At 39.9% G+C, this 27,140-nt stretch overlaps 1 non-coding gene across 1 annotated transcript; it reads right to left on the bottom strand.

Annotated features, from left to right (window-relative positions):
• Positions 1-4,035: 4,035 nt before the first annotated feature.
• LOC145118275 (small nucleolar RNA R71) lies at positions 4,036-4,142 on the bottom strand. The gene has a single exon (XR_013713234.1). It is a non-coding gene; the product is annotated as a small nucleolar RNA R71 (small nucleolar RNA).
• Positions 4,143-27,140: the final 22,998 nt, after the last annotated feature.

Below are 27,140 nucleotides of genomic sequence, written 5' to 3'. Positions count from 1 at the left end.
TCAAGTCGGTGCTTCAAGATCCTGCATCAAAATCATCTTGCAAAGCTTCTAGAGGTAAAAAGATTGCATCTTTCCTTTCTAATCTTTAGATCTAGCTAGGGTTTTGGTGGTTTGTCCCTTTGATGAGCTTTGGACCTCTTTTGTTGAGCTAGGCCACCCCATTTGATAAGAAAGACAGATCTGAGGTCCTCTAGTCATTTAGAAGTATACAAATGGAAGCTTGATGAGAGATTTGACCTCATGCATGGGTAAAAGACCTTGGAAAGGTCTTAATGGAGTAGTTGGGTGTGAATGATACATGCAAGGGTATAAAGTTGCCAACTTTATGCCTTAGGACATCTTTTCAGACTTAGATCTAGCTTTTGGACGTGAAGGATTTGAGAATTAAGCACTTAATGGAAAAAGTGCTTAAAATGGTTGTACATTGGGCGTAACTGGCTGTACGCGGCACGTAGTCTCTAAACCTTCAATACACTGTGCGTACCAGGGTGATACGTTGGGCGTACGCAGCTCAGTTGGGCCTTAAGCTGTTTTGGGCCTTTGGGCCCCATTTGGTTGTTGGGCTTGATTGGGTTCTGTGAGTTAGAGGCCTTTTCATCTGTTTAGGCCTTGGACATATCGGTTGGGCCTTATTGGGCCAAGGGGCCCATTAAGGATATTGGACTTGGACTTTGGGGCCCATTTGCAAGAATAGGGTAATTGGGCCTTGGGGGTAGGGTTTGAAGGTTGGGCTTTTCCTTAGGGTAATTTAAGGTCCTATCATTGATTATATTATTATTGTTATTATTCAGCTCGGGAGGTTGCGGATTATTAGGAGGACAGTATTCGTATTCATCGGACAGAGGTGAGTCTTCTCACCATACCTATGGGTCTATGGCACCAAGGCGGGCCCATTATGTAAACATGTTATGTGTGTGCTATTCATTTATGAATTGATATGTTATGTGATATTATGTTGGTATGGAAGACCCCGGGAGGAGCCCGTGGCATTGGATATAAGACTATGTGGGGTAGCCCATGGCATTCCTAGGTAAAGACCATGTGGGGTAGCCCATGGCATTGGATGTAAGGTCATGTGGGGTAACTCATGGCAGTCCTAGGTAAAGACCATGTGGGTTAGCCCATGGCATTCTTGTTGAATCATATTGCATGGTTTCTGTGGTATGTTTGTAGCTTTATTAGCTATCAGGATATGTGTATGTGATTGTGTGTGGTATGCTCTGGGAAACTCACTAAGTATTTTGCTTACAGGTTGTTGATTTGTTTCAGGTACTTCTGAGCCCAAGGGCAAGGGCAAGGCGTGATGACATGGCGTGCACTCCATCTCTCTTTTTAATGTGTGTGGGACCCTTTGGTGTTTTAAAAAGAAAAACAATGATGTAATGAATGTTGATTTGAAAACAAATGTTTTGGGAATTCATGGTTTATGCGATTGGTTTTGATTAACTAAAAATGAAAAATTTTCTTTGTAAAAATGAGTCGTTACAAGTTGGTATCAGAGCCTTCGTTTGAGGGATTCGGACACATCCTAGGGTGTGTCAGGACTTAAACTAAGGAGGTGATAAAATGTTTTCAAAAAGTAACCAAAAAAGGATTTAAAGGGAACCCAAAATATGAGAGTGCAATGCGTGTGATCAGCCGAGCCAAGTAAGTAGTTTCCCAATTTGAATAACCATGTTATACTGATATTGAGCTTTGTTGATTATGTGGAATTTGCTGAGTGTATGTTTTTAAAAATGTATACGGTTAGGAGCTTTGATATTGCCATATTTATACCTATTTTTAGGCAATATTTATTGACATTTTTATTAATAAGTTGGTAATATGTTTAGAATAATGGTACTTATGAGTTTAAATTGTTACTTGCAGACAATTAGAAGTATTTTCGAAGAAAGGGACCATATTTGACAATTCATGGAACATTGGAGGCTTGGAGTGCAAAAGATAAAGAAAGCCACAGAATTCGCTAAAACCACGACGTGGCAGAGTACACCACGACGTGGTATGAATATTCTAGAAGACAAGATTACGTAAAGAAGGAGTCCTTGCCCGGTATAGAATTTGCTAAAACCATGACGTGGTATAGATAACCACGACGTGGCACGGGATTTTTCAGAATATATATATACGCTTGGTCATTATGATTGTAGGACTTCTTGGCTGGCTTAGGGAGATTTCTGGAGACGAATTTCAGAGGAGAAGAAGATCTAAAAGCTGGTTCCAACACCAAGGAAGTAGAAGTACATAAATTAATTCATAGTTTGGTACACTTTAACATGTTTTGGATTATAGTATTCGTTTGTTTAGCTGTTAATATGTCCAGCTAAATCTAGCTGCTTCTGTTAGCTAGATGAAGCTGGAACTCATGGATTTAATGCATTAGATTTAACTTTAATTGTTGGTGATATGCTTGTGTTGATTGATTTTACCTAGCATGCTTAAATTAGTTATTTTATTGCTTTGAATTCTTATTCTGTGTAGTTAGTGAACATAATTCTGCATGAACTTGAATACCTAATTATATAGTGAACACTAGTTATTGGAGCTAAGGTCAAACCAATCTTAGATTAGTAATTGAATAATTAAGTTAAGCCGTGTTAGAGAACTCATATTATGACTGTAATTGTATTCTGATTAATCAATCTTTCATGGCTCCAATCTTATCTAATAATTGATTCTGTGTTAACTATTTTATGAACATAAATAGATTTACATGAATTGATTGATAATTAGTAGATTTAGAACTAAATTGCTAATACTTTCTTAATTGGTCACCAACAGTAATAGTTATAGCTAATGTATAACCATTGAGTGAAAGTGGATTCGAACTAACAGAAGTATTTTGTTTATTGATTGAGTTTTTGTTAAATAATTAAGTTCATCTGAACTTGCAAAATTAGATAAAAACCCTTTTAGCTTGTTAATAATTAGATTAATCTAGTAGTAAATAAAGTAATTAATAACACCGTTCCCTGTGATCGACACCCGCCTTACCTAAGCTATACTGTAATCTGACTAGGTACACTGCCTATAAGTGCATAGTTAGTCTAAGTTTGTTAGGTTATAAATATTAAAATTAGTGGGTACTTTCGTGCACATCATGTTTTTGGCGCCGTTGCCGGGGATCGGCTTAGTTTATTATTTATTTGCTTTAGGTTAATCGATCCTTTTTGTGGGGTAAAACCCGCAAAAAGTTAATTTTCCAGCAAGGTTTAATTTTTTTTAATTTCAGAGAACACGACGTGGCCAGCTAAGTGCCACGACGTGGTTTCTGAGAATTTTAGTTTTTTTTAGTTCTTAGTTTATTTTTCTATTTTAGTCCAGTTTTACGTTTTTATTTTGTTTAGTTTGCAGGAGTTCACGACCAGAGGCTCTAACACACCTTTGGTGCCACCACTCGAAGACCCCGAGTCTACACTTCACAAAAATAAGAACAAGAACGCGAAGGAAGATCACACGCCAAAGAAGACGCCATTGCAAGAACTAAAATCAGCCTTTTCAAGAAAGTCGGGAAACAAGAAAGGAGAGTCAAGTTCAACCCCAAAGGACAAAGGAAAAGTTGAAGAACTTGGTCCAGTTTCTGATCCACACGAATCCGAATACGAAACCGATTCAGAATTTGCACTATTTACAAGTGAACCCGAAGACGAACCAGAGAACGAAATGGAAAACATTGAGGAGATGTCCATGGGAGCTTACAAGAAGCGGATCCGAGAAGATGTGGGTCCTGGTTTGATCCAACCAGCAATACCTGCCACTGCCACATTCGAGCTGAAGGGGCACATCTTGACTGCACTGAAGGATATCCCATTTTATGGGAAAGATCATGAGGATACTTTTAAGCATCTAGATGAAGTCAATGACATTGCGGATTACTTCAATGTCCCAAATGTCAACAGAAACACCGTCTTGCTCAGGATGCTTCCCATTACTTTCAAGGGAGCTGCTAAAGAGTGGTTAAAATCACTTCCACCGGGTACAATCACCACTTGGGCTCCAATGCGTGAGCAGTTTCGCCCACCCTCCAAGATAGCTAAACTCAAGAAGGCAATAGCCAACTTTGAACAACAGCCGGGGGAGTCATTGTACGAAGCATGGGAGCGGTACAAAGGCTTGCTCAGAAATTGCCCTCAACATGATCTTAATGTGCAACAAGAAATGTCAATTTTCTATGATGGGGTCAACGTTATGACAAGACAACTCCTTGATTCTCAAGGACCTTTGACAAAGAAAAATCCAAGGGAGGTCAAGGAGCTAATTAAAGAATTCGCGAAGCACTCTCGTGAGTACCACAACCCTAGGCAAGATGGAATCAAAGGCGATGGAGGTGCACAAACTGAAGAAATAGCAGCTATGATGGCTATGCTAAATAATATGGATCGAAGGTTAACACAAATGGACCAATCAATTCATGCTATAAGAGTTGGTTGCGAAAGGTGTAATGGACCACACTTGACTAAGGACTGCAATTTGGATGAGTATGGAAATAAAAAGGCTCAAGTGTGCTACTCGAGTGGGGACAAGTACGATGAAGAATGGAGGAAACCAAAGAAAGAGTGGCTGCCATATGAAGAATATAAGAAGAAAAAAGAAGAGAAGTATAGGCAGATAGGTCGAGGCTTCTACAAAAAGGAGCAGCCACCAGCTGAGAGGAAACCCGATCTAGAGACCATGTTGATGAAGTTTATGGAAGCTTCAGAAAAGAGAAACGAGGCTACTGATTCTGCTATTAATGAACAAAGAACTTTGGTAAAGAATCATCATGCATTGATGGTAGAACAACAGGCTTTAATAAAAAATCAACAAGCCTCCATTAATAATCTCGAAGTGCAACTTGGTCAACTAGCCACTCTGGTTCATGAGAAGCTGTCCCCGAAAAATCCTGAAACGAAGACCCAATCACATGTAATGGCCATAGATACTGAAGAAGAGGCCATCTCTGAGTTCCTGGAAGCATTAGAAGAAGAACCACAACAGCCCAATCCAAAGCCAAAGAAGCCAAGGTTCGAAAGTGAAAAGGTTGCTGAAACACCTGCACCACGACGTGGCACTTGTTTGGCCACGTCGTGGCCCTTGTCTGAACAAAAAGTTCCTGAGCCTGTTCCGATGTATCAACCTCCTTTACCATTTCCGTCTCGAGCGCATCTCAGTCCACTGGAAAGGGAGCATCTGGAATTTATTCAACAAATAAAGGGTATTCCGATTAATACCCCTTTTATTGAGATGCTTGCAAAAATTCCAGAGTACGCGAAGTTCTTACAAGACCTGTTAGCCACTCGTCAGCAACTAAAGAAGCATTCTAAGGTGATTCTAAGTGAGCAAAGTTCAAAAGCTGTGTTGGGAGAGATACCTAAGAAGATGGGGGATCCTGGACGCCTCACTCTACCATGTGAGTTTGGGAACAACATGAAGGTTGAGGCTTTAGCCGATTCTGGGGCTAGCATTAATTTGATGCCTTATTCATTTTATCAGAAGTTGGATATTCAGAAGTTGAAGGCTACAAGAATGACTATTCACATGGCGAACCGTTCAGTGACACAACCCCAGGGCATTGTGGAGGATATTTTAGTAAAAATTGGAAAATTTGTTTTTCCAATAGATTTTGTAGTGTTGGATATGAAAGAAGATCCCGATGTTCCAATTATCCTTGGTCGTCCGTTACTTAACACTGCTGGAGCTCTTGTTGATATTCGCGAGTCCAAGCTCACCTTGAGAGTTGGTGATGAAAAGGAAATCTTTGGGATAGAAGATGGCTTTCAAGAGAATCATGCTCAAGAAGAGGTGTTCACCATTGATGAAGACAATGAACTTGAAGAATTAGAAAAGCTCATGGAAGATGAAGTTAAGCTAATTCATCAAGACAAAAGAACAAAACCAAGAGCATCTGATCCCTATTTAGTTGAAGTCATTGCTTACAAGAGTCCACCTTCTTGGGTGAGCAAGGAAGATGATGAGATGACAAGTGATGAAGAAGAGGTTACTTCAAAGGTGACAAGGCGAATGGTGAAAGAAGAGACAAGTAGTATGGAGCTTAAGAGTGAAGAAAAATTAAAGACTCAAGGGATTAAACGCAAGCTCGATATAGATGAAGTCAAGACAAAGAAGGAGAATTCGAAAAAGGCATATAAAAGACGTGTGCAAGCTTACAAGAGGCGTTTCAAGGAACAAAAGGTCCAGCTGGTGATGGACTCTTCAGAAGATTCAACGTAGGAAGCACGAAGTCCGGCTCACGACTCCATCAAAAAGAAGCGCTTCTCGGGAGGCAACCCGAGCTTGGTTTGCATTTTTTTTTATTATTTTTGAGTTTTAATTAGGACAGATATCAACTCATCGTCTAATAACTAATACTTGGTAAGAATTAGCTGTGAGGTGCTTTAATTAATAAATGGAATACAAAGTAGTTAGTTAAAATTCGTTATTTTACTCATTTTTGTGTCCAAACATAAGCCACGTCGTGATTACAGAGTAATTACGGGGATAGTTTGAAATGTTTAACAGATTAGGATCTTATAAGCACCACGTCGTGGTATGGCCGACCACTACGTGTCCTTTAAAAAGTCTCGGGGGGGGGGGGGGGGACCAGTACTTTACCCTTCTGACCATTAAGTTGTTCCTCATTTGTTGGTGCCTCACAAACGGAGACCAAGTGCCCCACAGCCGATTTCTTCACTTTTCTTTCCAAAGTTCTCGCATTTCTTGTCCTTTAACTCCATACGGTATGTGTTTCAACCATTCATTGTAGGTGGTACTTGCAATTTACACATTTTTAGTTAGGGTTTTGTGTAAACCAAAATTTCGAATTTGGATGAAATTGGTTGATGTTTTTTAGTTTACATACCTTAGATTATCATTAGGAACAAACCCAAACTGATAATTTTGGCTAAAACCGAGTATGTGAAGACGATCTGCACACCACGTCCCGATTACGAAACCACGACGTGCCGTTATCAGCCACGACGTGGTTCCTGGTTCAGCAGAAACTGTTTTATTTTTTTAATACTTTGGGTGTTTTCTTTCTTTTGGTTTTCTTTTCTTTTTCAGGAATGGCTCCAAGACGCAATATTCCACAGGAAAATGTCCAAATTGATTTGGCAAGCCTTCATCCTCTATATCGATTTCCACAAAACATTTCTCGGGATTTATTGACTACGTATGAGAACCGATTGGGGTGGTTATATAATAGAGAATTTGCAATCGCGCCCATAGTAGATTGGAGATGGTTGCGTGAAGTGGGTCTGGTTTCTGACTTGGAACACTTTTGGACAAAATTGTATGAGGGGTTAAATTTTACTTTTACTTGTCACGGATGGAGGAATCTTTTTGCCATCCAAGAACCTGTTTACCGGGAATTGTCCGTAGAGTTCTTTGCTACGGTTGGTTTTGAGGAGAGGACTGTAGATTTTGATTACAACAGGGCACTAGTTTTCCGTTTAGGCGGAGTTTATCGGGAGTGCAGCCTTCGAGAGTTTTCTTGGCGAATGGGACTTTATACTGAAATAGAAACCCAATCTCCGTTCTTTGTACCCTTATTACTTGGTTGTGTTTGGGATTTTACTCCAGGCCTATTGGATGTTCAGTTTTGGAGAAATATTTCCAATCACGAGTACAATGCTCGTGATTCTAGTGAGTCGCAAATTCGGAGCCCCGTATACCGTTTCCTGCATCGCCTTATCACCTTTTCCATTAATCACAAGCATCATGGTGACAAGGTTTCAATTCAGAATATGTTCTTTTTATGGAGTATTATTACTCCGGGAGTTTGTTGTGACTTGCCATACATGCTTGCAAGGTTCATAAGTAGGAAAGCTGTTAGTTCTCGGCAAGGGAGTCCAATCACGGGAGGACATTTGGTCACCCGTCTTGCTCGTTCATATGGTATTTTGTCTCCGGAGTTTGTGCGGAATTTGACACGTTTTCCCGACAATGAATTGTCGCGTCAAGTTATGGGGCTTATGCGGGTCGTGGTTAATGTTGGGGGCGGGTTTGTTATACCACCAGTAGATGAGGAGCAGGAGGAGGCGCAACCAGAGCAACAACCACCAGCCAGACCTCGGCGTAGAAATTTTCGAGCTCGAGGAGAGATGGAGAGAGAGCGTGCTGCTCCACAGCATGTACAAGGAATACCCACCGACCCTTTTCAGAGTCGGGTGGGAATTTATTTGGATAACCTCCGGGGAAATGCTATTTATCATACTCAGCTTACCGAGGGTATTTATTCACATTTGGGTGTCACCCGACCACCATCTATGCCACCTCATTATCCGTATTTTACAACATGGGAGGAACTTTGGAATCCGCGGAATGATGGGGAAGGACCGAGTGGAGTGCAGGGACGAGGGGATGATGATTGATTTCTTCTCTAATTAGTTTTTTTTTTCTTGTTTTATTTTAAGTAGTTTTCTTTTATGTTTGAATTTGGTTTGTGATGTAAGACTTTGTTAGACTATTATGTTACTCTTTTATTTCTTTTGGGTTGTTCCTTTTTCAGATTAGCATTGGAATTTTCAGAAGCAAGTAAGGCTGAGTCAAGAGTCGTGTTTGTCTAGTCAAGTCAAGGTTCGGTTAAAGTCATGAGTCGAAACCCACAATTAAAGATAAGTGTGGGGTACGTTGGAGGGAGAGAGGTTAAAGTAGAAATGTATATTTACATAGAAGAGTCTTAACCCATTACGACACTGATCAAGCTGCTAGGATGAATAAAGTAATGAGGAATTTTTTTTTCTGACATCCAGTTTCCACGACGTGGCCTTCTTTCACCACGTCATGGCATGCTAAATGTGATACATTCTGTTCGCGTTTTTATCAGAAGTCACGACGTGGTATTCTGCACCACGACGTGATTTATGTTCTTCTATTCGTTCTAAATATCCTTAGCGTTTTTACCTTGAGGCTTGTCATGTTTCTTCTTGGGATCATTATGAAGACTATTTTGCCTCGTTTCTTCCTACATATAATGTGGAGTACACTTTCCCACATTTTTCTACATATTTGCACCCACTTTGAAGAATTTAAGTTTCGAGTCGTGTTCGTGGTTTATTTACATATTCATCCAGTTCAACACCAAGTTCATATTTTGGAGAGGTCCATGTTCAAGATGCACGTTTTCCACGCTTTTGGAGATGCTCACACCACTATCCCAGGGGAGTCTGTTCCTTTTTCTCCCTTTTTCTTAATTTTGATTTATTTTATGCATACAATGAGGGCATTGTATGAAATAAGTGTGGGGTAAGGGGTAGAAAAAGTAAATTGCTAGAAAAATTGAAAATTTTAGAATTTGAAAATTTAGACGTAGGTTTGAAATAATAATCTAATAATTTATTCTAGTAATAATAATTTGAACTGTAGTTGATATTGTTGCAAGGGATGATCCGATAAGAGCTCAAATGTTTAGTTGAGCCAATACACGTTATAGTGCATTTGTGGCCTCCCTTATTTTAGTGAAATCATGGAACAAAAACATAACCCCGCTTAGTTTGAGGAATGCAAAATGTTTAGCAGCCTAAACCTGAAATGTATCCAGGAAAGATATGTCTTAACCAATAAAGGTTGAAGTTAAGCACCCCTGCTTAAGCATGTAGGTTTTGAGTGAAAAAAAAGTGAGTTATGCATGTAAATAAAAACAGAGAAATTATTGAAAAGTAAGAATTCTTGAAGAATTTTGGAGCTATCAAAGTGTGAAGATCAAAGATCAAAGTTCTAAGGAATCAAAAGTTGAAGATGCCAAAAATCATGAAAGAAGTGAATTCAATGAAGTTAAAGATTAACATCAAAGAAAAGAAGAATGCAAGAGCTCCAAGTTGTGGTATCTTATAAAAGTTGTAATTCTCTAGTTTATGTATGCTTGGGTAGCTTTACAAAAACATCTTGAGGTTAGAAAGCTTTCTGAGGATGGATTCGGAGGGTTGCATAAAATGAGCATTGTTCGAAAGAAGTGGGTGCGTGTTTATAAAGATTGTGAGTATTTAGAATATGGGGGTACTTTAGGAAAAAATTTAGACACAAATACATGCGTTGAGGTCTTGGCATAATGGCTGAGCTGGAATTGGATTGTTCTATGTGATGTTAGGTTTAAGTTTATATTTTCTTGAGGGTAAGCAAAGCCCAAGTATGGGGTATTTTGATATTGCCATATTTATACCTATTTTTAGGCAATATTTATTGACATTTTTATTAATAAGTTGGTAATATGTTTAGAATAATGGTACTTATGAGTTTAAATTGTTACTAGCAGCCAATTAGAAGTATTTTCGAAGAAAGGGACCAGATTTTACAATTCATGGAACATTGGAGGCTTGGAGTGCAAAAGATAAAGAAAGCCACGGAATTCGCTAAAACCACGACGTAGAAGAGTACACCACGACGTGGTATGAATATTCTAGAATACAAGATTACGTAAAGAAGGAGTCCTTGCCCGGTACGGAATTCGCTAAAACCACGACGTGGTATAGATAACCTCGATGTGGCACGGGATTTTTCAGAATATATATATATATATATATATATATATATATATATATATATATATATATATATATATATTCTTGGTCATTACGATTGTAGGACTTCTTGGCTGGCTTAGGGAGATTTCTGGAGACGAATTTCAGAGGAGAAGAAGATCTGAAAGCTGGTTCCAACACCAAGGAAGTAGAAGTACATAAATTAATTCATAGTTTGGTACACTTTAACATGTTTTGGATTATAGTATTCGTTTGTTTAGCTGTTAATATGTCCAGCTAAATCTAGCTGCTTCTGTTAGCTAGATGAAGCTGGAACTCATGGATTTAATGCATTAGATTTAACTTTAATTGTTGGTGATATGCTTGTGTTGATTGATTTTACCTAGCATGCTTAAATTAGTTATTTGATTGCTTTGAATTCTTGTTCTGTGTAGTTAGTGAACACAATTCTGCATTAACTTGAATACCTAATAATATAGTGAACACTAGTTATTGGAGCTAAGGTCAAACCAATCTTAGATTAGTAATTGAATAATTAAGTTAAGTTGTGTTAGAGAACTCATATTATGACTGTAATTGTGTTTTGATTAATCAATCTTTCATGGCTCCAATCTTATCTAATAATTGATTCTGTGTTAACTATTTTATGAACATAAATAGATTTACATGAATTGATTGATAATTAGTAGATTTATAACTAAATTGCTAATACTTTCTGAATTGGTCAGCAACAGCAATAGTTATAGCTCATGTATAACCATTGAGTGAAAGTGGATTCGAACTAACAGAAGTATTTTGTTTATTGATTTAGTTTTTGTTAAAGAATTAAGTTCATCTAAACTTGCAAAATTAGATAAAAAAAACCCTTTTAGCTTGTTAATAATTAGATTAATTTAGTAGTAAATAAAGTAATTAATAACACTGTTCCCTATGATCGACACCCGCCTTACCTAAGCTATACTGTAATCTGACTAGGTACACTGCCTACAAGTTCATAGTTAGTCTAAGTTTGTTAGGTTATAAATATTAAAATTAGTGGGTACTTTCGTGCACATCAAGCTTATAGCCTCATAATGATTTATTTGACCTTATTTTCTTTTCCTTGTTTGGATGTGGTCTTAGGGTAGAATCTCTTATTCGAAAGTCTAGTTGATCCTTTGTGTGTATAATTTGCATGCATAAAAGCAGCCTGTTGTGATTGGTTTGATGGTTATGGGTAGAACAAATCATAGGGAAGCCTAGGATTTGTTTCGTGTGGCAGTTGTGTGACATGGTATTGTGTTGGATTGTATTGGGGTCATTAGGTAGAGCAGTGGGGGAAAGGTACAGGTAGGTGTGGAAGGTAGTATTGGGCCCGTACTACTGGAAGCACAAGACCTGTACCCAAAATTATGTTTTACCCAGAGGATCCAAAGGGGAGGGAAACCAGTGTGGATGAACCCTCGTTATGGGTATCCTGATCATTATGTTTTGGTATTTCAGTTCAGCATGGTGATCACACGGTTAGGAGCAGGGGGATCAGGATCAGGATCAGGGTCGGGATCTGGATCTGGATCCGGGGCTGGGTCAGGCGGCACTGCTGATGGTATTGATGAGAGGTTGCGTGAGTTGATTGCGGCCGAGGTTACGAGGGGCATCCTTGACGCTACCCCAGTCATCTTTGGGACGGTCAAGGAGGGCATGATGGAGCTTGAACTCCCTCGTTTCGGGAGTTCAAGGCATGTGGAGCTTGAACTCCCTCGTTTCGGGAGATCAGACGCTGGATAGCGGACATTGAGAATGCCCAGCGCACGAGTTCTTGCCCGGAGGAGGCAAAGGTTGGATTTGCTTCCTGTATGCTGAGGGACAGGGCCCGAGATTGGTGGGGCGAGGTTACTAGTCAGGTGGGAGCAGCCGGAGTGGCTGAGATGTCGTGGGCTGAGTTTGTTCGATGTTTCGACTTGGAGTTTGCATCGCCTATTGAGGTGCAACGGTTCGTGAGAGAGTTTCATGGGTTGCAGCAGACCACCGAGACTGTGGCGGAGATCACCGCCAAGTTTCGAGAGTGAGCTTTGTTGATTCCTCAGTTTGCTACAGATGAGGAGATGAGGCGGACCCGATATCATGCTATGCTGAGGGATGATATTCGGGAGTTTGTGAGCTTTACAGGGTGCAAAACCCTGAACGAGATGGTGGAAAAGGCCCGGGAGAGGGAGATGGAGTTGAAGTCCCGCACGAAGCGGAAGACTGAGCAGGTACAGGAACCAGGGGCTCAGGATAAGAAGCCTAAGACTTCTGATTCTTCGGGTAGGGGCCAGTAGGGTCGGGGCCGGTGTGCTAAGTGCGGGAGGTTTCATAATGGGGCTTGTCGGACAGTCGGGATATCCGGATGTTACTCTTGTGGCCAACATGAGTAAGGATTGCCCCAAGAAGGACTTGATATATTTTCACTGCAACCAGACAGGCCATAAAAAGGCCGATTGTTTGAGGTTGCAGGGAGGAGGAGGAGGATCAGTGGCGGCGCCCGCGCCCGCCACTATGTGGATTACTGATGGCCGCCCTGTCAAGGCGGAAACTCCAGCGGCGAAAAGCCATGCATTTCAGCTGACTACCGAGGAGACTCGGGCAGCGCCAAACGTCGTGGCTGGTATGTGCTTATTCTTCTATTGCTTATGTTTGTTAAATGCTTATATGTATGTATTATGCTTTGTATAGGGACTTTTTTGGTCAGTGGTATGTCGGCTCATGTTTTGTTCGATTCGGGTGCTACCCGATCGTTCGTGTCTCTTGCGCTTAGAAAGAAGTTCTAAGACGCGCCGAGGACTCTGGATACCCCGATCGAGGTGGAGATTGTAGATGATCGCACTGTGAGTGCTGCGAGGGTATATCAGGACTTTGTTCTGAATGTGTATGGCGAGAGATTTCACGTTGCTTTAGTTCCCATACCGTTGCGAGGATTGAAGGTGATCATTTGGGATGGACTGGCTAGGGTCCAATAGGGCCATGATCGATTGTGAGCGGCAGTTGGTCTGGGTTCGAACCCCAAGGGGGGGGGGGAATTGGTTATTCAGGGTGAGAGGGCCTCGCAGGGCCCGACCCTCTGTTCAACCGCGAGGGCTAGGAGGTTTTTGCAGTAGGGTTGCACGGGATTTTTAGCTTATTTTTCGGATACGCGAATAGAGGAGGTGACAGATATTGATAGTGTTCCAGTAGTGCAGGATTTTGGGGATGTTTTTACCGAAGAGTTGCCTGGAGTGCCTCCGGAGAGGCAGGTGGAGTTTTGCATCGATTTGGTGTCGGGTGCCGCTCCGATAGCCAAGGCATTGTATCGGTTGGCACCACCTGAGATGCAGGAGTTATCTACGCAGCTTCAAGAGCTTCTTGACCGAGCGTTCATCCGTCCGAGCAGTTCTCCATGGGGAGCACCGATCCTTTTCTGAAAAAGAATGACGGATCGCACAGGATGTGCATTGACTATAGGGAGCTGAAAAAGCTGACGGTGAAGAATCGTTATCCTTTGCCAAGGATCGACGATTTATTTGATCAGCTTCAGGGTGCATCTTGGTTCTCCAAGATTGATCTGCGGTTCGGGTATCATCAGATGAGGATTCGGGATGAGGATATACCGAAGACAGCTTTCAGAACTCGTTATAGGCATTATGAGTTTGTGGTGATGCCATTTGGGCTCACCAATGCCCCGGCCGCGTTCATGGATCTCATGAACAGGGTGTGCAGACCGATGTTGGATCAGTCAGTGATCGTTTTTATTGATGATATCCTAGTTTACTCCAAAACCAGGGAGCAGCACGAGCAGCACTTGAGAGATGTGTTGGAGACCTTGAGGGAGGAGAAGCTTTATGCAAAGTTCTCCAAATGTGAGTTCTGGATGCGAGACATGCAGTTTTTGGGGCATGTCATCAACCAATAGGGTATTTCGATTGACCCAGCTAAGGTGGAGGCTGTGATGCGATGGGAGGTACCGAGGAATGCCTCGGATATTCGTAGCTTCTTGGGTTTAGTAGGTTACTATCAGAGATTTATCCAGGATTTCTCCAAGATTGTTGTGCCATTGACCCGTTTAACCAAGAAGAATGTGACTTTCCGGTGGGATGTGGATCAGCAGAGGGCTTTTGAGACCCAACGACGGAGGTTATGCGAGGCTCCAGTCCTAGTATTGCCTGAGGGGTTGGATGATTTAGTGGTATATTGTGATGCATCGATATCAGGGTTGGGTGCAGTGTTCATGCAGAGGGGGCACGTGATTGCTTATGCCTCGAGGCAATTGAAGCCTCACGAGGCAAATTACCCCAAGCATGACTTGGAGCTGGGGACGGTGGTGTTTGCCCTCAAGATTTGGAGGCATTATTTGTATGGGGTGCGGTTCATTATTTATACCGATCACAAGAGTCTAAAGTATTTGATGGATCAGCAGAACCTTAATATGCGGCAGAGGAGATGGTTTGATGTGCTGAAGGATTATGATTGCGAGATCCTATACCATCCAGGGAAGGCCAATGTTGTGGCCGATACTTTGAGTCGCAATGCGACGAGGCCCCCGATTAGGGATATTTGTATGAGGATGACTGTGAATTCGCCTTTGTTGGACATGATTCGAGGGGCCCAGGTGGAGGGGGTGAAGAAAGAGAACTGGAAAATGGAGAAAATTCGGGGGCAGTATCCTTTGTTCGTTAAGGATAGCCGCGGCTTTTTGACACAGTGTGGCCGAGTATGGGTACCGGTATCAGGGGGAGTGAGGCAGAGGTTGTTAGAGGAAGCGCATAAGTCCAAGTTTTCTATATATCCAGGTGCAACAAAAATTGTTGGATTAGTGTCTAAGTCCATAACTATAATTGGTATGTACTTGACCCGATTGGCATGGTCCATTTGGGTTGCATAGCATCGGAACATTTGGGTAGACTTTATGTGAGAAAAAAGGTTATTTACGATTTATATTAATATATTATAAGTTTTAATATATTAATATGAAATCATATTATTTAATTAGTATTGATGAAGAATTAATTTGGAATTAATTTACTGATCAAAAGGAACTAATTAGATATGAACTCTTTTATATATATGTGGGCCAAGTTCATTTAAGTTGGGCTAAGCTTTCATGGATAGTCCATGGAGTGTTTAATCCATAGATCATATGAAATTAAAGGCCATGGGTATTAGGGTTTACATGGATGTAACCCTAATCCTCCATAGTATATAAAGGTGTCCTTGGTTCAAGAAATTGGCACTAGTGTGTGTATACATGAGGGCTGGCCGATTTGAGCATAGGAACCTTTTCTCTCAAGTTATTCCAAGATGTTGGTGATGTTGTGTGAACCATTTGAGGTGTCACACTTGAGGCACTAGGCTCTTAAGCTCCATGGAATCAAGCTACTTCAAAAGGTATGCCTTCTAACTTGTATTATTCCATATGAATCAATGTTTTGTATGCTAGTTAGGATAATACCTTGGAATATTCATATTTGCATGTATAATAGAGGAAACATAGATCCAAGGTATTTAGGGTTGCATGTACACCTTAGGAGTGTTAGAATGCTCAAAACCCAACAGTGGTATCAGAGCCATGGGTTGTTTTCTGTTATATTGATGCAAATGTTTTATTTTCAAGTTGAAAAAATGAAAAAAAAAACATGACGTTTGTCAAATTTTAAGATAATTACTTGTTTTTTTGAAAAACTAATTATTTGTAAAATTTGAATCATTTGCTATATGATTTGAATTAGGTCAAATTTAGTAAAAGATAAAATGATATGATTATTTTATTAGTTTTAAAAGTTTGATCTAAAGAGTTTTTTGAAACCTCCATAAGTTATGGATATGAAAATGTTTTAAAAAAAATTGATTTAAAGTTTTTTATGGAGTTACAAAACTTGGTCTGAATGTTTTAAAGTATTCCATAACTTTTTCTTAAGTTTTGGAACATGAAAAAAAGTTTTTTTTTGTGTTACCTTGTTTTATGAGTTAATTTGGATTAATGAAAAAAAATTGTGTGTTAGTTGTTTTCAATCCAAATTGATCTAGAAATAGTTCATAAAATGTGTTTTTGTAACTTGTCCTCAAGTTATATGAAAAGTCACATTTATGAATTTTAAAACTCATAAAAGTGTCATAGGTTACAAAATTAAAGAGTCATCTTTGTCATAAATAGTTTTATGAACTCCATAACTTGTCCTCAAGTTATGGATGTTCAAGAGTCTCTTCATTAAAGTCTTTAAAACTTTAATTAAACTCATAACTTATGAAAATCCAAAAGTTTTTGAATAGTTTAAAACTTGCCCTCAAGTTTTGGAATTTGTAAAGTTTCCATCATGAATACTTTAATTCCAAGTTAAGCCCTAGAATTTTAAAAGTTAAAATTTAACCCTTATACTTTATAGTATTATAAGTCAATAATATATATATGTATAAGAGAAAGTCAGTCTTACCGTTAGTAGGCCTCATTCACGAAGCCGGTCTATAAGGGGGGTATGAGGTTACTGCCTATAAAATGTCAGTTTAATGGGTGTCCACTCTCACCCACCGCTTCCTTGACTGGTGGAGGGTCGTTAGCCAAACGGGTAGGACAAGGACTAGAATTCTCCCTTCATTAAAAGTATTAATGATAAATAATAAGTAACTAAACTATTATGAATTCACAATCTTAGTTACTTAGGAAAATGTGAATTTGGTGTTAACCCATGAAATTACACTTTGCACTTTGCTTAAGTCGTTAGTGGAGCGCGTGTGGGTAACCGGCACACTAACCTGGATTTAACAAGGTAGGGAAAGGGTAACTTAATGTTTATCATAGTATCGGTGGAGCGCGTGTGGTTAACCGACACATCGATTGAGGGGTAAATAATAAGGGTACCAAGTATATTTGCATGGTTATTCACACCTTGGATATCCAGAAAAAGCTTTCTCTTCCCAATGGAAAGGGATCGGCCATAGTCAACTCGGTTGACCAAATGGTAAAGAGAAAGGCTAAGTCTGCGATAGTCCCGTGAACCATTCCCAAAGAGTCAGAATGTTTCTATTGCCAAAGGAAGGGGCATTGGTTGCGAAGCTGCCCTATTTACCTGAAATATCATAAGGTTGGTCAAGTCAAAGAGTTTGACTCTACTTCGGGTAAAGTCCACTATCTGACTCTATGAAGTTCCTATTTGAGATTCTGATGTTTTGTAGAATCGAAGAGAGGAAGCTTAAAGGAAGAATATGCTGATTCTGATCGCGAAGATGGATTTCGATCGCATGGTTCGGTGATCAGAAGTTTGAGCTATTGCTTAGGAGTTATGATATATTCTTTAGGAATATATAACAAGTTTTCATATGCATTTGCAGTGTAAGGATAAGTTTTTCCGCAATTTTTAAAATTAAAGATAAGGTTTTGTTTTTATTTATTTAAAATATCCTTAGAGTGGCATTTGTGAAAAATGGTTGTTTATATGATTCCATTGATAGCAATATTGGAAAATGGATTTGATTCTTTCGGTTATGGTGGTGTCATTATTTACCAAATAAGGAAAGGTTTTCATCACCCAAGTTTTAGTTGGATAGAAACTTGGAATCATGCAACTTGTATTGTGTGGTGAATGAGAATTTTCATTTTTGTAAAATTAAGACTAATTCCTTGTTCACATGTATATGTGAGTCAAGTGAAGGACTAAGGGATCGAGTACACATTCTTGTGCATTGGTCAAGTCCACCACAAAGATCGATAAGACTATTTGTCATGCTTTACTAAAGTTTAGTAAATATGATTATACTTACAAGTTTAAGTATAATTCTGAAGCATTGGAAAAGTTTCGATGTATGGCAGAACGAATGAGAATAATCAAATTAGGCAGAAAAATAAAAGTTTCTCAAATCTGAAAAGATGGAAGAGTACTTTAGTATCATTTTTATAAACATCTTAATGATTAAGATACCATATCACAATTAATACTCTAAGGACCTCTTAGTGCATTCTTATGGCTAAGAAGAAGAGTCATGAATTGTTGAAGTGGTTAAATCAAGAAGATGAGTCATACTTCATTCCAAAACAATTCTTAGAGTCATACTCCAAGATTGTAACTCAAGTGACATATCTTAAAGAAGGTTTATAACACTTGTGAAATGTAAGAGTAAAATGTGTTCTACTCTTGTACATTTGAAATTGGTAAGTTGTGGTGTTATGGATAAAACAGAGACCAACTAAGGCCAATTGTGAGAAGTGTTATCTTGATAAGAAACCACACTATCTCTTGAATATTTGGCAAGGGAGTCTTATATATCAAGAGGACAGTGGGAGTCTTAAAGGTCTTGAAAGTCTCAAGAACTAATCAATGATAGAACCTATTGTTCGTTACTAGCACACAACTTGAGGTTTAACCTATCGTGTTGGCATATTCCTATTTCTTTGCCCATTCCAGTTAAATTTGGCTTTGCATATGAGTTCTGAGAGTTCTCAATTGGTTGCATAACAACTTGGAAGCAATGACAGACCCTTGTGCTGCCAGGTGGCAAGAAGTTAAGATTGCACAAGTTCAATCCATATGAGTTTAGATTTGTCACTAACCTTATCTTGAGATTATGGTTTTGACAAATTCACATGGATAGGAACACATACACCATAAAATCTAAGTGTCATAAGGTTTCTCTCCGATTCATGAAAATGATGGTGAGGAAACGCTTTCACTAAGTAGATTTTAGGTAGATAGCAAGTGTGATATTTGCATTCTCAAATTCGTTAGTGGAGCGTGTGTGGTTAACCTGCACACTAACATGGACTTGTGAGAAATGGAAAAGTTCTGAACAATTGAGACTATGATTACGGCATCCCTTTTCATAGTTCTAAAATTGTTTAGACACACATGTGAGCTATCTAAGGAAAGGTGTATGATTTTGATAAAGTTTTATCAAAGCATCTCGTATCAGAAATCTGAACTTTGGTAAGGAAGTCAATAAAGTATTGATTTCTAGAAGTCCAGCTGATTTCTAAGTACGTGTCAAAGTTAGTGGGAGCATCAGTGTTATGCTAATAATCATCATGTTAGTGGGAGCATGATAATTATGATAAGTGTTGCAAGTTAGCAATGTTAATTATAGAAAAACAAAAAGTTCAATTGGTAAAAATTGTTTTTCTATAAATATATATGAGGAAATTATACTTCATTTCAATTCTAAAAGCTTATATTGAGGTTTTAATCATCTTTAGTCAAGAATATATATATGAATTTTATGTTGGAATGGCTCAACATAAGGAAATTCTATATATGGGTCCATTATTTGAGTTCTAAAATTCGATTATGATTACGGCATCCCTTTTCATAATCTGAATTATGAGAACTTGGCAAATAGGAATAGAAATATTATAGCAAAAAGACTGGTCTAGTATCATGTCTTTATGTGAGACATCATGAATCGTGTCCTATATGCTTCGGATATAGGATCGATTGCATGTGCTATAATATTCATCCTTTCTAAATTTTCTAAATGCCCAGGGTATTAAGAGGGGAAAAGTCTAGAGTTGAATATGACTAAAATGATTAAGAAATTGTCGAGGACAATCTAAGGTTTACCAAAGATTGGTTGCTCAGGGACAGTTGGAAGTGGACAGTTGGAAGTATAGTGTTAATTTTGAAAAGGACCATATTGACATATTCTGGAAAGAGGCAACTCTTGTTCAGAAGTGATAGTCAAAATGGGAATATGGAAATGTTTCCATAGGTGGAAGTTATTCAATCTGTGTTAGATGAGAAAACTTAATGCAAGAAGGATGTTCAAAGTAATGTACTTTGAATTCGAGACTTCGTTTCCATGGAATCTCCATTGGAATACTCTGTAATGTCTGTTGACAAGTCTTTGTGACTTTGTGCATAATCATTACAAGAGGATCATTGCATATAAGTTTAGAGTCTAACAGATTATAGTAAATGGCAAGAGTTTGGAATTCTTACATTTACGATAAGATTTTGGGATTGTGAAATGAGAATCATTGGAACTATGTGCAATCGATCTATTTCACAATGTAAAGATCATAGACAAACTTAGTATGCATACTTGGTTTATGGCATAACTAATGGTTGGACAAACATAGTGTGCATACTTGGTGTATGGCATGACTAGTGTTTAGAAAACATAGTGTACATGCTTGGAGCATGGGAAAACTATTGTTTTTAATTCAAGTATAAAGTTGATAGTTTGAAACAGTATGCAATGAATAATGTGTAATCAATATGGTTATAAATAAAAGGTGTTCTATTTATATTCATAAGTTTTGAGACCATATTGGATTCGATTATTCTTGTGTTTCACTTTGCATGTTTTGACTTCCAGAACAACTAGGTCGTTCTTACTGAATGACTAAGTTATTCAAACCATCCACAGTCGGTCATATGTTGGAAGTAGATATGAATCAAGACTATCATGAAGCTGGTTTGTAGATGTCCAAGGTAGTGGACATAACAAGAGTTGCTACAACATTCATGAGTGCTCATAAGTTCTGAGTATTGGATTCAACCCACGCTCATTTGACTCACTTCATGGATTTTATCACGAGTGATCATGAGATGATAATATCTTATATTCTTCAAACCTAGAGATAGGATTTGTTGCCTATGAGTTGGTTATACACTGATTATACGAAAACGCATTGGTAACTCGATGTTATAAAACGTGCCTTTGTGTATGATTCAACAAGTAGTAGAACAAGCATATGAGTCGAAGTTTATCCATTCCTTTTACCCTTAAAGGGATAAAAGCGATATCTGCGGGCCCCTCGATGACTTAGTGATGACACCTCAAAGTGCTTGGCCAAGTCTAGACTGATTTGATTTGTTCAATTAGTCGGTCGTCATAAATCGGAAATCGGGAAACAACAAATAGATAGAGAGAATGATTATAATCCATGTCTCAGTCTATATGATATCTAGAATGGAGGAATATATGATCACTTATCTAATGGACGCGTCATTGATTTGTTCAGAGTTCGACAACGGCTTTCAAGAGCTACGATTGCCAGTCAGGTTTTGAAGTCATATGCAATAATATTTTTAGACTTATCCAAGTGGGAGACTGTTGGATTAGTGTCTAAGTCCATAACTATAATTGGTATGAACTTGACTTGATTGGCATGGTCAATTTGGGTTGCATGGCATCAGAACATTTGGGTAGACTTTATGTGAGAAAAAAGGTTATTTACGATTTATATTAATATATTATAAGCTCTAATATATTAATATGAAATCATATTATTTAATTAGTATTGATCAAGAATTAATTTGGAATTAATTTAGAGATCAAAAGGAACTAATTAGATATGGACTCTTTTATATATATGGTGGGCCAAGTTCATTTAAGTTGGGCTAAGCTTTCATGGATAGTCCATGAAGTGTTTAATCCATGGATCATATGAAATGAAAGGCCATGGGTATTAGGGTTTACATGGATGTAACGCTAATCCTCTATAGTATATAAAGGTGTCCTTGGTTCAAGAAATTGGCACTAGTATGTGTACACATGAGGGCTAGCCGATTTGAGCATAGGTACCTTTTCTCTTAAGTTATTCCAAGATGTTGGTGATGTTGTGCGAACTATTTGAGATGTCACACTTGAGGCACTTGGCTCTTAAGCTCCATGGAATCAAGCTACACCAAAAGGTATGCCTTCTAACTCGTATTATTCCATATGAATCAATGTTTTGTATGCTAGTTAGGATAATACCTTGGAATATTCATATTTCCATGTATAACAGAGAAAACATGGATCGAAGGTATTTAGGGTTGCATGTACACCTTAGGAGTGTTGGAATGCTCAAAACCCAACAAAAATGTATAGGGACTTGAGGCTGAGTTATTGGTGGCCCTGCATGAAGCGGGAGATCGCCTGGTTTGTGGAGCGGTGCTTGACCTGTAGGAAGGTCAAGGCCGAGCATCAGTGGCCTTATGGCAAGGTTCAACCGTTACCCATTCCCTTGTGGAAGTAGGAAGAGATCACTATGGACTTCATTACGAAGCTACCGAGGACGGAGAGGGAGTGGATGCCATATGGGTTATCGTGGATAGATTGATGAAGAGTGCCCACTTCATTCCGATCTTTGAGAGTATATCCGCAGAAAAGTTGGCAGACATCTATGTTCGAGAAGTGGTGGCTAGGAACGGGGTTCCGGTGTCAGTGGTTTCGGATAGGGATGTTCGGTTTACATCCAAGTTTTGGAAAAAGTTCCATGAGGAACTGGGGACTCAGCTGCATTTCAGTACAACATATCACCCTCAGACTGACGGTCAGAGTGAGAGGACAATCCAGACATTGGAGGACATGCTGCGAGCATGTGTGCTGGATTTTGGAGGAAGTTGGGATACATACCTCCCACTGGCAGAGTTCTCGTATAATAATAGTTATCATGCCGGTATTGATCGACCTCCATTCGAGATGTTATATGGTCGGAGGTGTAGGACCCCAGTATGCCGGGATTAGGTTGGACATCGGTTCATGGGAAGCAAGGAGGTGGTGCTCAACACCACTGGGTTGATCCAGCAGGTGCGCGACCGGTTGCGGGTCGCGCAGAGCCGTCAGAAGAGTTATGCTGATCGACGGCGATCGGATCTTGAGTATCAGGTGGAGGATTTTGTTTTGCTGAAGGTGTCACCCTGGAAAGGGATTATCAGGTTTCATAAGAGGGGCAAGTTGGGGCCTCGATTTATAGGCCCGTTCAGGATCATAACCCGAGTGGGCAAGGTAGCATATCGTTTAGAGCTTCCAGAGGAGCTTAGTCAGATTCACAACACCTTCCATGTGTCTCAGCTTCGGAAGTGTGTTGCTGACGAGTCCGCAGTTATATCCTTGGATGATATTCAGGTGGATGGGGGCTTGAATTATTTCGAGAGGCCGGTTGCCATTTTAGACAGGAAGACGAAGAATCTTCGGAACAATGAGGTAAAATTGGTAAAGGTGCAATGGCAGCACCGAAGGGGCTCCGAATGGACTTGGGAGCCAGAGGAGGAGATGCGGGAGCATTACCCCGAACTGTTTTCAGCCACGGACTTCGAGGGCAAAGTCTAGTTCAAGTGGGGGAGAGTTGTAACATCCAAAATTCTGGTATGTCTTGAAAACCCTAAGGAATGATATTTTTGCATAAATGGTCCCTTAAGTACGCTGGACATACTTAAATGTACGCTTAACGTACTGCATGGAAGTGGTCGCGGAGGAATCAAGGTATGATGGGCGTACCTTGAGTTACACGGGGCGTACGCGCCAGGGACGCAAAACCCTAATTTTCTGAACTTGAGGCCTATTTAAACAACTTTAAGTCCCTTGGACTAAACCCTAGAGAGCCTCCACAGCCTTAGAACGTCCATATACCCCTGGAAACCATGTGAGATCATTCTTGGGCCATGAAGTGTGCATTTGTGGCTTTTTAGTGTGTATTTCAAGAAGAAGAGGTGGTCAAGAAAGCTTGGATCAAGTGGGTGCTTCAAGATCATGCATCAAAATCATCTTGCAAATCTTCTAGAGGTAAAAAGATTGCATCTTTCCTTTCTAATCTTTAGATCTAGCTAGGATTTTGATGGTTTGTCCCTTTGATGAGCTTTGGACCTCTTTTGTTGAGTTAGGCCACCCCATTTGATAAGAAAGACAGATCTGAGGTCCTCTAGTCATTTAGAAGTATAAAAATGGAAGCTTGATGAGAGATTTGACCTCATGCATGGGTAAAAGACCTTGGAAAGGTCTTACTGGAGTAGTTGGGTGTGAATGAGACATGCAAGGGTATAAAGTTGCCAACTTTATGCCTTAGGACATCTTTTCAGACTTAGATCTAGCTTTTGGACGTGAAGGATTCGAGAATTAAGCACTTAATGGAAAAAGTGCTTAAAATGGTTGTACGTTGGGCGTAACTGGCTGTACCCGGTACGTAGTCTCTAAACCTTCAGTACGCTGCGTGTACCAGGGTGGTACGTTGGGCGTACGCAGCTCAGTTGGGCCCTAAGCTGTTTTGGGCCTTTGGGCCCCATTTGGTTGTTGGGCTTGACTGGGTTCTGTGAGTTAGAGGCCTTTTCATTTGTTTGGGCCTTGGACATATCGGTTGGGCCTTATTGGGCCAAGGGGCCCATTAAGGATATTGGACTTGGACTTTGGGGCCCATTTTCAAGAATAGGGTAATTGGGCCTTGGGGGTAGGGTTTGAAGGTTGGGCCTTTCCTTGGGGTAATATAAGGTCCTACCATTGATTATATTATTATTGTTATTATTCAGCTCGGGAGGTTGCGGATTATTAGGAGGACAATATTCGTATTCATCGGACAGAGGTCAGTCTTCTCACCATACATATGGGTCTACGACACCAAGGCCGACCCATTATGTGAACATGTTATGTGTGAGCTATTCATTTATGAATTGATATGTTATGTGATATTATGTTGGTATGGAAGACCCCAGGGGGAGCCCGTTGCATTAGATATAAGACCATGTGGTGTAGCCCATGACATTCCTAGGTAAAGACCATGTGGGGTAGCCCATGACATTAGATGTAAGGCCATGTGGGGTAGCCCATGGCAGTCCTAGGTAAAAACCATGTGGGTTACCCCATATCATTCTTATTGAATCGTATTGCATAGTTTATGTGGTATGTTTGTAGATTTATTAGCTATCAGGATATGTGTATATGATTGTGTGTGGTATGCTTTGGGAAACTGACTAAGCATTTCGCTTACAGGTTGTTGATTTGTTTCATGTACTTCTGAGCCCAAGGGCAAGGGCAAGGCGTGATGACGTGGCGTGCACTCTATCTCTCTTTTTAGTGTGTTTGGGACCCTATGGTGTTTTTAAAAAGGAAAACAATGATGTAATGAATGTTGATTTGAAAACAAATGTTTTGGGAATTCATGGTTTATGCGATTGGTTTTGATTAACTAAAAATGAAAAAATTTCTTTGTAAAAATGGGTCGTTACATCAGCCCCTCATCAGCCTCCCTAAAACCCTAAATCATATTGTGAGCTCGTTGTTGAGAATCTAGAGGTTTTGAGTGGATTTTTGTGTGTTCTTGTGTTTGGTGAAGAACTAGAAGGTCATTGAGCTTGAGGAGAAGCACTAGATCTGGGATTTTGTCTATCTTTGTCAACCTTCTAAGGTAAAAACTCTCCAGCTTTATGCTTTATAGCTTACATCTCTTTTACTCCCATTGTTGGAGCATGATAAACCTTCTTAGTCCAGATGCTAAAACTTCCATTCTTCAGTGATATTTGGCCCTTAGACTCATAAAAAGGGTCCTAAACCCGTTCATGTCCAAGAAAAGGCCATAACCATAGAAGTAGATTGCTATATTTCGAGATTGGGTCCATTTGAGGCATGCAAAGTCATCGAGTTGTCGACTTTATAGATGTATACCATGGAAACAATGTAGATCTATAGTTTGGAACCTTAGATCTGAAGAAAATGCTTAATAGACTAAGAACTATGAGGAACTCGGCGAGTTCATGGAGGAACTCGACGAGTTGGGTCGAACAGTCTTGATTCTGTTAAAGGGAAGAGCTCAGCGAGTTGGAAGGAAACTCGATGAGTTGCTTCGTGATTTCATGATTTTTTGATTCAAGAGAAATCGATGAGTTGAAGGGTCAACTCGACGAGTTGATTCAACTCGGAGTGTTGACTTTGACTTAACTTTGACTTTGATTTGACCAGAGTTGACCCTTACGGGTTATGAGTATAGAATGGTTTCTAAGGGGTTGTTTTGCTTCAGGAAGTGAGTAGAGCTGATTCCGGGTAGAGACGCTTTAGCTATCATCTAACAGTGAGGTGAGTTTCCTCCTCGTTAAATGGATCTAAGGCACCAAGACCGGCCCGTAGATGTTATGTGTGTTGAGTAGTAGCTAAGTGTGCGTAGGACCCATCAACTTGTCGAGTTCCATAAATCGGAAAACCCTAAAATAGCGATCCAACTCATTGAGTTATCCTTCAACTCGGCGAGTTTTACCCTAAAACAGAATCAGGACTTTTCGAACCAACTCGTCGAGTTCTTCCTTGAACTCAACGAGTTCCTTAGTCTTCAAAACCCAATAACCTTAGCCAACTCACTGATTCATCTCCTAGACTCACCGAGTTTGCTCTGTAACCCAAAAGGGTCGAGGGACCACAATCCAACTCGCCGAGTTGGATGAACAACTCGTCGAGTTGCTCTTAGTCTCAATCCATTCAGTCACTTCCAATCGAGTTCAATGCTTCCAAACCATGGATCTGGTCCCCTAGGGCTGGCATATCACGTAAAGTTCCTATCTTTACTTGCATACATGGACTACTCGGCTCAAAAGGCCAAAAGGATGGACTATAGGATGCTTGGGACTTCCATGGCCATAAAGTTGGCACCTTTATGCCATGGAGTCCCATGTAGACCCTAGATCTGAAAGGTTTTCCCATATGGGACGTCCAAGTCCCAAAGATCCACATACTTGGACCAAAACATGAAGAAAACAGCCTAAAACTAGATCTAAGCATTGAATAGGCAAGACAGGAGCTTTATACCTCCAATGAACCAGAAATGGAGCTCAAATTATGGATCTACTCTTCTCCTTCACTTCCTTGCTCCTTCTTCAAGTCTCATCTTCTTCCAAACCTCAAGAATGCATCAAAAATGGCTCAATGCTCTCAAAAACGAATTAGGGTTTCGTGGCTAGGGTTTGGGATGATGGAGGCTGTAAATGACGTAAGCCTTTGGAGGTTAAAGAGTTTAAATAG

Source organism: Lactuca virosa, chromosome 5 (assembly GCF_052849685.1).
Source record: "Lactuca virosa cultivar CGN04683 chromosome 5, Lactuca_virosa_CGN04683_v6, whole genome shotgun sequence".
Lineage (NCBI taxonomy): Eukaryota > Viridiplantae > Streptophyta > Magnoliopsida > Asterales > Asteraceae > Lactuca > Lactuca virosa.
The sequence above is the reverse complement of the archived record's forward strand: the minus strand, read 5'-3'. Positions and strand labels throughout refer to the sequence as shown.